The sequence below is a fragment of the Artibeus jamaicensis genome, unplaced genomic scaffold (assembly GCF_021234435.1).
Source record: "Artibeus jamaicensis isolate MK-2021 breed Jamaican fruit bat unplaced genomic scaffold, CSHL_Jam_final scaffold_369, whole genome shotgun sequence".
Taxonomy (NCBI): Eukaryota; Metazoa; Chordata; class Mammalia; order Chiroptera; family Phyllostomidae; genus Artibeus; species Artibeus jamaicensis.
The window spans coordinates 8,429,949-8,442,151 of NW_026522042.1; the positions used below are offsets into that span (position 1 = coordinate 8,429,949).

General features: G+C 41.6%; 1 long non-coding RNA gene across 2 annotated transcripts in view; it reads left to right on the forward strand.

Moving 5' to 3' along the window:
• LOC128626186 (uncharacterized) overlaps positions 1-12,203 on the forward strand; it is a 261,452-nt gene that overhangs the window by 85,074 nt on the left and 164,175 nt on the right. For both annotated transcript variants that reach the window (XR_008390114.1, XR_008390115.1), the window contains exon 2: positions 9,746-9,812. This is a non-coding gene — a long non-coding RNA (uncharacterized LOC128626186). The remainder of the gene's footprint in view (positions 1-9,745; positions 9,813-12,203) is intronic.

A 12,203-nucleotide genomic window follows, 5' to 3' on the forward strand; every position in this document is an offset into this window, starting at 1 on the left:
CTTAGGCTCAAGGCTCTGGGGATCAGCTGGACTTTGGCTCATCTGGACTGTGGCTCATCTGGACCTTATTCCACTGGGCAGTTCTGCTTCAGGCTGCAGGCTGGGCTGCGGGTTAGGTTCAGTTATGTTCCTCAAATGTTTTCTTTTGGGGCCTTGGCTTCAAGTAGTGGCTGGTTAGGACACACTGTACCCATGGCTGGTCACTCCAACTCATGTAAACATATGTGTGGACTTTGCTTACATCACATCTCCCAAAAGTCCATTGGCCAAAGCAGGTAGTATGGCCGAGCCTAACACCACTAGGGTTGGGAAGGATACACTAAGCAGAGGACAAAGAAGATGATGAATTTTTACTGAACAATAATCTAAACTACTATACATTCTCAGCAACTGAATCAAACTTACACAACTCCAAAATTAGAATTCTATATTCCTCCTTGAGAAAACTGGTGCCTTTCCACATGTAGCATTGGTTCAGTAGGTCACAAGGCACATTCCTTACCAAAGACTGAAGCATTACACAGTTATCCCAACAGTTTTTGTTTGATCCATTGCCTGCCCACTCACTTCAAAATAGAGACTAAGCAGACATCCTGAGGCAGTGTATGAGCGAGCTCAATCCTGAAACTGGGGGTCCCTGAAAACCAGCATTATGTATGCACTGAGCTTCCATGGGCTGCCTGAGCCCAGTTTAGCTGCTGCAAGGTGTATATAATAGTTTGGGAGTTGTTATTTCTCTTGGAGAGTTTACACTCTTCCCAGAGCAGTTGAAGATGGTATTTAATCCAACAAATAAAATGCAAGTAAAAACTAATAGATTGCAGAGCCGAAAGGAATTTAAACCACTCTCATCACTTCAAATATGAGAAATCTGAGGTCCAGAAAGATTAAGTCATTTTCTGAAGAGCAGAAGAAGCTGGTAAAATATTTAAGTCTAGGATTCAGGATTTTTTTATACTAGTGGTCAGAAAATGAAAAGAGCACTCACCAGATTTATTGATGGGGAGTGACGCACCCTTCGTTATTTTTCCAAGGGGAATAAATTGTAGGGCAGGTGAGGCAGCTGCCTGTACTGACGGAAGGTTTCCTAGTGCAAAGGTAGAAGGAATGTGTCTGAACGTTGAGATGCATCACAACTCGCAGGACCTTCCCCTGAATGGGGATAGTACTAGTCTGCAGCCATACTTTCATCTTAAGGCCAAACTGGTCCTGGGATACAGCTGGATGAAAGATCCCATTTTGTCACAGCAGTGATATGGAGACATTGAGATCTGCAGTGTTCTGTTGCAGGAAGCAGATACACCCTCCTGGCCGTGCGGACTTCTTGTTTTTCAGGGTATTTGTGATTAGGCTAGGGTGCTGTTACTCTCATCACACTACAGCCAACACATTCTTTCTTCCCTACTGCCTAACTGTAGGCCCTATGAGAAGAGCCTAGGGAATAAAATCCAGAGTCACGTGGCTCTGAGAAAAACCAAGTGGTGAGGCTGCTGAGCTACCCTGCTTCAGCTGAATCGAACTTCAGTCTGAACAATTCCAGTCCAGTCAGAAGAGTACAGATAAAATGAGTACTGAAGTTCACAGGGTGAAAAAGCGAAAGCAATAAATGTGCTTCACACGCTTTTGGGGGCTCTACAGTATTGGTCAGATGTCATGGTAAGTGATTGATTCAGTCTTGTCATTGACCATTTGCAGTCTGCTTTTTAAAAAGCCGTTTATGACTGTCATTTCTCATAAAGAGAAAACTGCATAGCAGTTATGACTGTGCATGTAATTTAGTCCTTTTTCTTTAACTCGTTTTAATATTTTCACTTTATAAATTAGAATTCACAAATTTAGTTTTCTCCTCCATTCATCTGAATTTAAAAATTCTTACACTTGTATATTGTAATCAGAGAGAGGTTGTGCATGAGATTAAAAGGTTCTTAAGAAACATATATTCCCTTTACATGTCTTGTTGCTTGTGTTGTTTATATCTTGAGTTGGTGACTTGCTTATAATTGGAACCGTTATATCTTTTACATGTGATCTTTTAAACATTTTGTGATCATTGGTTGATTGTGCCCTGGTAAGTCGGTGGTAGATGGATTTGGATGGAGCTGATGTATACATCAAACTGAATGAATGGCCGCTCACTTGTTCAAAGAAATTGTTTCAGCAAACGTAATTGAGGGTTTAATCAAAGTTTGACTTGGTAAATCAAAAAGACTTTCAAAACAGTGTGAACTTTAAGTGATTTCCCAGAAGACCAGAGAGACATGGAATTGTATGAATGGAAGGAACCAAGATGAGAGCCTCAATTAAAACACATCCACACGCACCAGAAACAAAACAAAATGCAAGGAATTAGCATGATTGTAACTTCCAACAAAAGATTCATTTGACTGACAACAACAATGTAACTCCCATTCACCAACTGTATGTTGTCTTTAACTATCTTGTGGATACTACCTAAATGTTGGTTGAAGTAAAAAAACACAGAGTTGCTTGGGGACATGTGAGTACAAACCACAGGATGATTTAGGTATATTTATACGTGAGGCATAACCCATTCCAATGGGGCTCCAGGATTTACCAGAAATGTTCTGGATATTTCATAGTTTTTGGCTACTCGAATTTTAAAAAGTTTCACTTTTAGCCAGGGATAGGCACTGTTTCATGCCAGTTTGAAACACTTTTAACTCAATCATCATGCTTTTTTACCCAACTGAAGGAAACATTCTGTGGCCACCAGTAGATAAGCACCGTGTGGTTTTGCAGAAGTAGAACAACTGGGAGGGAAACGAGGTGCTTGGCCTGGCATTTCCTGTCTCCAAATGTCTGAGTTAGGGCTAGGAAGGTTAAGCTAGAGGTCACTTGAGGTTAAATATCTTAGCACAAAACTCCACCAAAAAGGCAATGTGTACCAAACGAAGCCTAGGAAAGTATTTGCACTGTTTCCTTCAAGATACAAGGCTAGTAAATTAAGTCCCAAAGGCCACAAAGTTTAGACAATAATGTAGCATTTTCTGCTGGGGGGTGGTTAACACCACCGGGGAATCTCCAAGGCACAGAGGAATCAGAGTCTGATCAGGGATAATAACATTACTTGTAGGCTCTTAACAGCTAATATCTATGGATCAACTTCCCTCTATCTGTGTCTGAGAACTAACTGTCCTCGGAATTTAGCTCTCAGTTTTCTAAAAGCACCAAAGGGAACTCACCAGAAGTGACCCTGTTCTCCGGGCAGGGGTGAAGAGGGGAACCTGCCTTCCCTGAGCACCCAGAGTGCGGGGCTCACCTGTGACTGGAGCTCCCTCGGAATCCGATAGGCCTCTCTGTGGAAGATTTCCCCCCTCCACAAGCTGAGACAGGACTCTTCTTACAACTTTTGGCCATAATGAAAGAAATGTGCTATATTTCTGTGCTGTCCAAGAGGGTAACCACTTGTCACATGTGGCTCTTAGCTGGGAACTGAATTTTAAATTATGTTCAATTTTAATTATTTTAAGCCAATTGTAAGAAGCCCATATTTGCTCATGGTTATTAATTGGAAATGGGCAGATTTTTATAACATCTTGACATCCATATGGCCCTGACTGAAACTTAAATGAACATCGTTTAGGCTGGTACACTGTGCTTTACATTAAACACTAGTGAGATGACAGAATTAATAAAATGATTTGGTCGCTTGTGTGGGAGGAATATTTCTTAGGGAAGCAAGGCCTTACCAAATAAAGAGATCTGCAAGAACAGATCTCAAAAATCAGTTCATTAATTGAACTTTTATCGAGAGGTCACTAAGCAGGATACAGTGGGCTATGTGTTAGCAACACAAAGATGAATTCATTTCTGTTCTTGATAAGCTCACAGTTTAGTGGGAAGAAAGAGACAAATAAAGATGTATTTAAGTGCTGGCTGAGTAGCTCAGTTGGTTTAGACATCATCCTGATATGACAAGGTTGTGGGTTCGATCCCCAGTTAGGGCACGTGTATGAATCAACCAATGAATGCATAAATAAGTGGAACAACAAACTGGTATTTCTCTGTCTTCCCCCTCCCTCTAAAATCAATTATAAAAAGAATATATTTAAAATTTAAGTTCTCAAATGAAGGGATGAACTATAGCTAAGGCGCCGTCAGTGACTTTCATGAGGTAGGCTGTTCAAATAATCCTTAATTGTCAACACTTTGGAGACAAGGGATTATGATACAGGATTTTAGGTGCAGTGAGGGGCACAGAGATGAATGAGAAAATCTCTGGACTGAACTAACTCATTTGTCCTCCCCCAAGTACAGATATGTTTTAAAAACAGCAGTGTAAGTCTCTTTCACTCCTTAGCTCTAAGGAAAACTAGTGTCAGCCATTGGGTCCCTTGGGCTTGAGCATCCTTTCTTATAGAGCAGTTTCTCGGTGCCCCAGCTCAATGTCTTTCTTGGCTTTTAACCTCCTGAGTGGGCCCTGTGTTGGGTCTTGTGAACTATTTTCCTACCTCAAGTGAAAGTTCCCAGGAAGAGGACAGCAATGAGTTTGTGCAGGACAGAATGAACACTGTGTAGCTGATGCTTTGGTGGCTGGCAACCTATCCCCAAGCTCACCTCTGCAGTGACAAGCCACCCTCCCACCCCCCGCCCCACCTGATGACACTGTAGGCTCAGAGTCTGCCTCACATTTCCACCCTAGAGCCCTTTTTTAATCCATGCAGCACACAACAGCATGCTAATGTTCCAAAAAAATGGCAGATGGAAGTCAGTGTCTAAATGCTCTAGTGTCAGTCCTCTGAATGGAATTTTTGGGGAAATATTTTGTTCATTTTTCCAAGGTGCTAGAAAGTTTTCTAAAGCAAAAACCAAATTAAACTAAAACCAACCTGAAAAATCAAAAACAAAAGCAGAGAGAATTTCCATGGATTATAGCAGTATCCTTGATTCCTCAGTCCTAGGTTTTGCTTTTTGAGATCACCTGGAAATAAACTATCTGTACTCAAGACATTGTCTGCAAGTTGAAGAGGTCAGTGGTTTAAGCTCTGGTTAACAGTTAAACTTCGTTTTTCACAGTGGCTGCACCAGTCTGCATTCCTATCAACAGTGCACTAGGGTTCCCTTTTCTCCACAACCTCTCCAGCACTTGTTTATTGTGGGGTGGGGGGGGGCTCTGCCTTCAGAGCCGAGGATGAGAATAAGTCTACCAAGACATGATATTCTTGGGGAGGAGAAGTGGTCAATCTCTCAGAGGAGAAGGGCCTTGAGCCTTTTCCTCAATGGGCTTCTACTGGGTTTAATTTGCATAGGAATACAGGTGGTAAAGCTCATCAATCATTGTCAGGCAGTAATGGTCAAACAATAGGTACCATTCAAAGAACTATGAGGATTTATTCTGAGTCAGGGTCAGATAGCCAAAGGGCCATAAAACTTTGGGGAAGAAACTAATTTTATGCTTGGTACCTTACCATTTAAATTGAGGGCATTCTTAGCAAAGCAGGTTTCGCAGGATTTTATGCATTCTTCCTTTGGCCTGATTGCCCTGGAAACCACCCAGTCCAGCACAGAGCTACCCCTGCCTTTGGCGCTGATTTAGGCTTAAGTCAGGTGGAGGGTGCAGGCAGCGATTAGGAGACTTTTTACAGATAGAATGCAGACTCAGGCTATGACAAAGCCAAGGGGTGAGGGTCCATCACCCTTTTTCTATAGTCCCCTAAGTCCTTCCTTGATGACCCCTTTGCAACTATTCCTGTCTTAGGTTGTCCCACCCTTGAGGAATCTTACCTATCATTGGCTAACCAGTCATCTCCCCAGAGCCAAGCAGGGTGAAGTAAAGGGGGCAGAGGCTGTGCCCCTGGCAGGTGGATAAGCTTTGTATCCTTAATGGCTTATGGTCCCAAGGTATTTTTACTCAGCCTTAGCCATGGGGGGTTACAGCTTCTGAAACCAGGCAGGATGTTTCCCAACACTTGTTTGTTGATTTGTTTATGATGGTCGTTCTGACCAGTGTGAAGTGGTATCTCATTGTGGTTTTAATTTGCATCTTTCTGATAGCTAGTGATGCTGAGCATCACTTCTGGGCCCTCTGTATGTCCTCCCTGGAGAAGTGTCTGTTCAGATCCATTGCCCATTTTTTAATTGGGTTGTTTCTCTTCCTGTAGTAGAGTCATGTGAGTTCTTTATATATTTTTGATATCGAACTCTTGTCTGAGGTATCATTTGCAAATATATTTTTCTATATGGTTGATTCCCTTTTCATTTTACTGCTGTTTTCTTTAGCTGTGAAGAAGCTTTTTAATTTGATGTAGTCCTATTTGTTTATTCTTTCCTTTATATCAGCAAAAATATTGCTACATAAAATATCTGCAATTTTCCTGCCTGTGTTCTCCTCCAGGACTTTTATGATCACAAGTTATATTAAGTCTTTTATTTATCTTGAGTTTATTTTTATGTATGGTGTAGGTTGGTGGTTGAGTTTCATCTTTTTACATGTAGCTGTCCAGATCTCCCAACACCATTTATTGAGGAGGCTATTTTTGCTCCATTTTATTATGCTTCTGCCTCCTTTTTTAAATGTTTATTGACTGTAGAGACCTGGATTTCTGGGCTCTCTATTGGGTTCCATCAGTCTATATATCTGTTCTTATGTAAGTGCCAGACTGTTTTGATGACAGTGGCCTTATAATATAGTTTGATATCAGGTATTATGTTCCCTTCTACTCTGTTCTTTCTCAAAATTGCTGATGCTCTTTGGGGCCTTTTTTTATTATTCCATATAAATTTTTGGAATATTTATTTTATATCTGTGAAATATGCCATTGGTATTTTAATAGGGATTGCATTGAATCTATAAATTGCTTTGGGTAGTATGGACATTTTGATATTAATTCTTCCAATCCATGCACATTGTATATGCTTCCATTTTTTGGTGTGTCTTCCTTAATTTCTTTCTTCAGTGTTGTATAGTTTTCTGAGTACAGATCTTTTAACTCCTTGGTTATGTTTATTCCTAGGTACTTCATTTTTCTTGTTGCTGTAGGAAATGGGTTTTTTCCCCTTAATTTCTGTTTGTGATTATTTTGTTGTTGGTATACAAAAAAGCTTTCAATTTCTGAATTTTATGTGGAGCCTTTAAATTCAGTATTAGCAGTAGGCTGAATACTGGTCTACTGAGTACATCTATACCCTAATCCCTGGAACCCATGAGGATGTTACTTTACATGACCAAGGGGATTTAGCAGCTTTAATAAAAGTTACAGACCTCAGAATATGGAGATCATCTTGGGTGATTCAATGGAGTCTAATCTAATCACATAAATCTTTAAGAGCATAATCTTTCTCTGGTGGATACAGGGAAGAAATATGACAGAAAGGAAAATCAGAGAGATTCTGGCATGAGAAAGATTCCATGTGCTGTTGCTAGTTCTGAGATGTAGGGACCCACATGCAAGGACCAGAGAAACATCTAGGAGCTGAGGGTAGCCCCCAGCTGACAGCCCACATGGAAATAAATAGCCCTCAGTTCTACAGCTGAAGAGAAGAGATTTTGCTGGCAACTGAGGTGAGCTTGGAGGTAGATTCTTGCTTCATGCCCCCAGTAAGGGCCAAGGCCCTGGCATCAGTGAAATGTCAGCTCAGTGTGGCCTGTGCTGGACTTCTAACTTATGGAATCATTCAATGACAAGTGGAGGTTGTTGTAAGCTGGTAATTTGTAGTAATTTGTTATGACAACAATAGAAAACTAATACAGAGTGTGAGATGCAAATCTCTTCAGGTTTTTAGAGAGAAGGTGCAGGAGCAAATCCAGGCAGCTGGTAGTAGGTGGAAATCCTCTTAGGGTACCAAGATTTGAGGAGTGTAGGCACTCTAAGGTGTCCACATGTTCCTATCCATCCAAGGATTTCAGTGCACACAAGAAATAGCGTGAGGGATAACTGTACAAGAAACTCGCCCACTGTGCAGTTCAAGGCCAGGTTTCTAAAATGAGCTGGCTGTTCAGAGCCTGGTTTATACTGGCCTCTTGCCTTCTCATTGATTCAGGAGAGTTTTAGGCCAGCCCAGCCCTCAGGCCCCTATAGGGAAATTGAGAGCAGCTGGGAAGGGGATGCACAAAGAAAGCGCTGACACTTAGATCATAAAACAGGGTAGGGACAGAAGACAGTGCACTGAACAAGAATCAAGTGCATCGGTTCACACCCAGAAAGGCAGGGTCACAGCATGAAAACAGACTCATCACAAGGATGTAAATCAGGAGACAGACAGAAAACAGCCAATAAAATAAAGTAAAAACAAAAAAGCCCCACCCTCTATGAAAGCAGCAGGTGATTCGAATTAGAGCTATGACAAACATATTTCTCAGACACATGAGAATTACTCTCTATTAATGCACCTTGAGCTTCATGGAACATCAGCAAAGCTGTTCTGTCCGCAGATTCAGATTAGGCTAGAGTTCGTCTCTACTGGGTGGCAGGGGGGCTTGGAAATTCCTATTGCAGTGGTCCTACTGTGGGCTGAGCAATGAAGAAAAACGACGCAACACTGCTTCTGTTTGAAATGCCTCTCCTAAAAACTTGGTTTGTCGTTATCTTGTAGATGTTATGCATCTTGTAACCACCATATTGGCTCAGCAGGCCACCAAGATGCTCAGAGCAGACATATCAACCTAACAATGAGGTTTTCATTCCTTTGCCTAGTGTTACCTTCCTAGCACAATTTTGCTGATTACTTCATCTGTTGATTTCTACTCTGTTGAATTTTGTGCATTTGGCCACCAGTTGAAGGTGCCTTTTCTAATGAGACTAAAAAGGAAAGAGTAAAAGAGAGATAGAAAAGAATGAAAAATATGCAAGCATTTATTTCCCCGAATGGATGGCTGGGCACAGTCTTAATCTGTATACATGTGTGCTTCTTTAGAGTTAACAAACCAGAAAGTCTGAGTGAATTAATTCCCAGATGCACAGCCTTTTGTAAATATTAAGTGTCATTGACTGGATGGAAATTTTGATTATGGCATTTCTGCTCCTTTGGGGGACTAAATTCTTGTTTGCTTTTCTGGAGAAAAGTCTTGCTTGACAAAGCAACCACCTGTATTGGCTTTCTTCTCACATTCTTCTGCATTTTGGAAGCACTCATAGCTCCGTAGCAGATCAGGCACGTCACGCGTTCTCATGGGTTGAGATGGAGTCCTTTTTTTTGACCAAAAAATGCTGAGTATACTTGACATATAATATTGTATAAACTTAAGGCGTAAAACATGTTAATTTGGTACTTTATATATTGTAATATGTGGCATCATAGCAATAAGTAGCACCTTTTATCATGCTATGTAATTATCCTTTGTGTTTGGTGGTTGAAATAAAGTTCTAGTCTCTTAGCAAGTTTGGGAATTTTAGTAAAATATTGCCGTCTGGGCATTAACTGTCCAGGGCTTATTTCCTCTTGTTGCAAGTTTCTCCTTCCATTGTTTTGAAGTAACAGAACTGACACAGGTGACTCTAGTGAAAAGAGCAATAACTTTCCTCTTGCAACACTTTGTAGCTTATGAAATACTTTCAAATACATTATTTTGTTTGATTCAGGCATGCTTAGAATTACATGTATTTAACAAATTGTAAATCTTCATCAAAGCCAATGAAATCGCCAACCCAATATGTTGTCTAACAAACCTGAAATTCCACTTTTCCCCCTCATTTTCCTTCTCTTTTGCATCTTTCTCTCTTTTATACTTTTTCATTCACTCATTAATTTACTTAATCCTTTATTTCTTCTTTCTATTTTTTTTCAGGTAGAGTAATGCAAGAAGCCATGTTCTTCTGTCTCTTTCACTTCCTGCTTCAGGAATTGGGAAGGAGGTAGGTGCAGAAATCTGTTCACTGTTTTCTCCACTCGATGTGGCTGCATGGCCTGGGCTCCCATCCTGTCACAGGCTGAAGGGCCCAGGTGGACACAGCAGTTCAGGAGCAAATGGGTGTTGTGTTTTGTTTTCTGCTTGTTTGTTTGTTGCTATTTATCTCAGTAATTCCCCTCTCGTCCTGCTGATTTGCATCAGGGCAGCTTGTATCCAAAATGCAAGCATGAGACAGAACTCTGAGTTAACTTGGGGGGAGAAAGCAGGGACAGAGCAAAGCATCTCCACAGGGTCTCCTATTGGACATAACAACACTTACCAGAAAAACTTTGCCTTTAAAAGGATATTGACTTCCTCGTGAATTAGGAGGATAATATTTTGAGATGGTAGGTGATAACCCTTCCCACTCTTTCTTGTGTCTTGTGGCTCTTCTACGTAACCTGGAGACTGTGGAATTCCACAATTATGCCTCAGGGACTAAATTATACAACAGAGTGCAGAGAACATAAAAGGCTTTAAGAAATCAAACAAACCTGAGTGAATGATGCAAGGCCAAAGACAGGAAAGAATATGTAATTGGGTCCAGAGTAGAGAGATGTTCCCTGGCCAGGAAGGACGGACGTTAAAATCAGAGTCAGCTAGACAATGTTGGGTTACTTATACAAGACCTCATGGACTTCTCTGCCTTGGATTGAAGCCAGTGTTAGACAAAATGGATGGAAAACACACAAAACAAAAATCTTACTAGATTTAGGATGACCTGCAAGAAATGTATATGTGCCCTGCTTTCTAAATGAAGTCAGGGAGATTGTGAGATTTGCAGAATTTTTATGTGCACAGAATGCCATTAAAACACAAACAACATAGGTGTCTGGGTATGCAAACTTAATAAAACTCTATAGAATTTACTCAGGCCCTGCTGGTTTAGGAAGTAGGAACGTGTTTTCAGTGCTCCTGGGAGGGTTCCAAGATCACTGAGCTAGAACAGAACCTGAGAAGACCTTGGGCTGGAATGGGGAGGATGCAACTGAGCTGTATAGACCAATGACCAAAGGGGTCCGTGCCGGTCTGGGTAGCTGCTGAAGACTGAGGAGCGGATTTCCATCCCCATTCCCATCCTACAAGTGTCAAAGTCAGCCCTTGTCCCCTCATTTGGGAAGCAGTAGCAGGGAAGGAGTGAGACTCCTGGATTTGAATGAGATGACTCAGGATTGATTAGTTAAGTTTCTACCAGAGTAGAATGTGAGTATTTTTTAAATTGCATTTCTTGTATCCTGAGTTTTGTAGCGTCAATGCCAAAACCATCTCATGTGCTAAGAAAAAAAACATTTAAAGCTGTGGTGTCAGACTTCCCCCTTAAGATGGCTGAATGAGTGCACGAGTTTATCTCTCCACTCTCCCAAAGGCAAAAAGAAAATATACCTGTTGCAGTTTTAGAGTCTGACCCCGGGGTCTCAACATTTATTTGATTGCCATAGTCCCCTCTCTCAGAGTTTAGTGAGTTGTTCAGAACTCACAGGATGAAAAACTGCACTGAAAGGCAGTGATACAACTGTTACCTTGGTAATTGGTACATTGGAAGGTGGCTTAAATTCATCATGCTTGAGGTGTGAGGGAAGGTGACATCTAGGAAGTGTCATCCAACCTGGAATGTGACTGACTCATCGAGGTAAGTGTGGGGGTGTTAGGAGTGAGACGGCATCCTTGGTAGAAAGCACAGTTTGTGCAGAGACCTTAGAAGTACACCTGTGTGTGTAATTCAGTCTGACAGGAGATTAGGTTGCAAGACAGTAAGAGGTGGCCAAGAGGTAAGGCTAGGAAAGCAAGCAGGAGCAAAATAAGGAAGCCCTTGTAATTCCATGCTAAGGAGGTCGGTTTTATCTGGAGGGCTTGAGGAGCCTCTTAAGCATTTTCAGCAGGGGAATATGTAGTCTTTGAAGTAGGTGAAAGGCATCTAGCCTGCAAGTTAGGGAGACCCTTTAGGGCAGGGGTCCCCAACCCCTGGGCTGTGGACCAGTACCGGGCCTTGGCCTGTTAGGAACCAGGCCACACAGCAGGTGAGTGGCGGGCAGACGAGCGAAGCTTGGACGGTGTTACTGCCTGAGCTCTGCCTTCTGTCTGTCCCCCTCCCATGGAAAACTGTCTTCCATGAAACTGATTCCTGGTGCCAAAAGTTGGGGGGCCCTGCTTTAGGGGCCATTGCAGTCATCTGGGAAAGCCATTACTGATGCCTGAACTAAGAAACTAACAGTAGTAATAAAGAGAAGTTGATAGATCTATGAGACACTCAGATTCCTCGATATAATAAATCATTTTGGTGAATTAATAATCAAGATCTTTTCTACATGATTTCTGGATCCTATAGGTCTCTTCCTTTTGATGTTGCTCTTAGAGC